The following is a 3,387-nucleotide window of genomic DNA, read 5'->3' on the forward strand; positions in this document are numbered from 1 at the left end:
GGTGAGAGGCCCGCGTACCACAAAAAAAAAAAAAAAAAAAAGAAAGAAAAGAAGTGGGACTTCCCTGGTGGCGCAGTGGTTAAGAATCTGCCTGCCAAGGCAGGGGACACGGGTTCGATTCCTGGTCCGGGAAGATCCCACATGCCGCAGAGCAACTAAGCCTGTGTGTCACAACTACTGAGCCTGTGCTCTAGAGCCCGCGAGTCACAACCACTGAAGCCCGCGTGCCTAGAGCCCATGCTCCGCAACAAGAGAAGCCACCGCAATGAGAAGCCCGCGCACCGCAATGAAGAGTAGCCCCGCTCGCCCCAACTAGGGAAAAGCCCGCGTGCAGCAACGAAGAGCCAACGCAGCCAAAAATAAATAAATCAATTAAAAAAAAAAACGGTTTGTTTAAAAAAAAAAGAGCACTTTAAGAAAAGAGAAGGGAATTCCTAAGCAGATAAAAAGATCCAGAATATACACCACAGAGGAGTGAGATCAGTTAGTTTCTACCAGTGGTCCCGTTGGAAGGGAGAATTCACATCTGGTGACAGTATGAGAAAAGGGAGAGCCATCTGGTTCTGCCCAGTGTGAAACAGTTAACATTCTCTCTCTCTCTCTCTCTCTCTCTCTCTCTTCATGAACACACACACACAAACAAACACACACACACACACACACACACACCTGTATGCAGCTGAACAGTCTCCTTGTAATGGTGGTACTACCAGAATTAAATCACTTGTACTAAAACATGCTGGCTCTCTGAAAGAAGTAGTACCAAAAGCCCCGAGAATATTCCTGACAGTGTAATCCTCTGACAAATGTTAACTTAATTTACATTGTACTTCCAATAAAGTTACTTAAGCATTTTACTTTAGACAAGGATAAAATTCACCTTAACGCATTTGTCCTCACCATATTTAAATACTTAAAGATTATCACCCAGATTTTAAAATTAATTCTTTAGCATTTGAGCATCTACTACACGTTCAACACTTTAAATCAGCTGCTGGGAAGAACTTAAGACAATCTGCTCCTGAGGAGCTCGGAATTCAGCGAGGAGAATAAGGCAGAGCTAAAGAACAATAAAGCAAGAGCAAAACTTGAGCACTAAGTGGAATGATCTGGATGCTGAGGAAGAAGAGATCATGATGGGCCCAGGCCCAGGAATCACCACCTTCCCTGGCTTCAGCTACTCAACTGGGTCCAAAATCTACTTGCAGCCCTGACCTCTCCTCCCAGCACCGCTGGGCTTTGAAGCCAACTTGTCCGTGACATCTTGGATGGATCAGTAAGTATTCAAACTTACCATGGCCCAAACTGAACTCCGGGCCCCCACAGCCCTGGGCCTGTTTGTCTGGGGGCTTCTCCCTCAGCTCAGCAACAGCATCTCCTACCACTAACTGGTTCAAGCTAGAGGTCTGGAAATCATCCTCCATTCCCGCCTTTTCCTCACCCAACCCTGTCCAGTGAGCTGTACCTCCAAAACATTCTTGCAAATCTCTCCACTGCTATTTCCACCACTACCACCCCAGACGCCCAAGCCAACACCATCTTTTGCAGGGATTATGGTAATCGTCTAAGCCTGGGGTGGCTAAGATGGCCTGCTGCCTATTTTCACACATGAAGCTATACTGGCACACGGCCACGCCCACCCACACGTCACCTAAGGCTGCTTGGGCACTGCAATGGCAGAGTGGAGTAGCTGTGACAGAGACTCTCTGACCTGCAAAACCAAACATATTTACTATCTGGCCCTTTACAGAAAAAGTTGGCTGCCCCCAATTTTAATGGCCTCCCAGCTTCCACCCTCTCCTGTCCTACCAACCATTTATCATACAGCAGCAGAGTGACCTTTTAAAATTCAGAATACATCTCTCCCATGCTTATAACCTTCAGCAGCTCACTGCTTCACTAAAAATAAAATCTAAACTCCTTTAGGCAGCCAACAAAAGGCCCTACATGATCTGACCCTGAAATATATCTCTAATCTCATCTCATGCCCCACTGCCACCTGCCCCTTTCCCATCCCCCTACTCCCCCAGCCTCCACCTCTGTGCTCCAGCCCCACTGGCCTTTTAGGTCCTCAGATGGGTCACGCTCTTCCTTCCTGCCCCTTAGGCCCTCCTACCCACCTTCTTCATCTACACCTTACGTCCTTTTTATCCTTCAGCCCGGGGAGCTGTGTCCCCCCCAGAGAGCCCAACCCTGACCACCCACCTAAAGCACCCTGTCTCTGCCTTTCCTAGTAACACAGCACAAGGTGCCACTATTTTATTTGAGTCCTTGTCTCCTGTCTCTCTACCCCACTGGGCTGTAAGGCCCATGAGGGCAGGAACTTGCCTGCCGTATCTCCAGCACAAGTCCAGAGCCCTGCACACAGCAATGGGAGTTTAGGTTAGTGGTCAGGACAGGACAGAACAGTCTTGAAATTCAATATAAGCCCTAGGTCACAGCGTTCTAGTACCTGCTACCATAATTACAACAGAATCAGACTAAGAAGTCTGAGGATTTCATTGCTACAGAAGAAATTATTCTTTACTAACTTTAACTAAGATAACAAAACATAATTAAAATTCAATTCTCCTGGCTATGGAACAGATAGAAATATTTGATCATTCTGTAAGTGAATGACAAACTTAATTATGAAAATCCAAGAAATAAAACATGAAATCAGGAAACTGGCAGGGGGTGAGGGGTGTAAGTGCTCACTAACTATAATACACCAGAATCCAATGGGGGGAAAATATGTAGGAAAAAAAGAGATCTGCACTTAAACTAAACCATAAGGACACATTTTCTGGTTTTTGATGGGGGCTATTCTGGGAGTAAGCAGGGAATCCGGAAAAGGAAGCAAAAGCTTTAAACGTTATCTGCTTCCACCCCCACTGCACCCTCTCTGCCAATTTGGAAAGTCCCATTTCTCCTCTGGTTCACCATTATCGTCATTGTGATCAGAAACTTTCAGTGTTATTACTAGAGTAGTCCTAAGTTAATTCTTTCCTCACACAACAGGGAAAATATCACCCATAACAACGTGTTAAGGTCTATCCAAAGCCGAAACTGAAGCAGCAGTCAAACAAATTTATGAGATGTGCAATGTCCATTTTGCCTTTAAGGAAAGGAATCTTTCTCTGAAAGTTGCCGACAGAGTAAATCTTAAAAGTTCTCATCACAAGAAAAAAAAAAATTTGTAACTATGTGAGATGATGGATGTTGACTAAATTTTTGATGGTCATCAATTCACAATATAGGGACTTCCCTGGTGGCGCAGTGGTTAAGAATCCGCCTGCCAGACAATATAAAACTCTTAGAGGAAAACATAGGCAGAAGACTCTATGACATAAATCACAGCAAGATCCTTTTTGACCCACCTCCGAGAGAAATGGAAATAAAAACAAA

General features: G+C 45.1%; 1 protein-coding gene across 6 annotated transcripts in view; it reads right to left on the minus strand.

The window, feature by feature from the left end:
* CTPS2 (CTP synthase 2) overlaps nt 1-3,387 on the minus strand; it is a 150,205-nt gene that overhangs the window by 114,533 nt on the left and 32,285 nt on the right. The window lies entirely within an intron of this gene.

The sequence above is a fragment of the Physeter macrocephalus genome, chromosome 21 (genome assembly GCF_002837175.3).
Source record: "Physeter macrocephalus isolate SW-GA chromosome 21, ASM283717v5, whole genome shotgun sequence".
Taxonomy (NCBI): Eukaryota; Metazoa; Chordata; class Mammalia; order Artiodactyla; family Physeteridae; genus Physeter; species Physeter macrocephalus.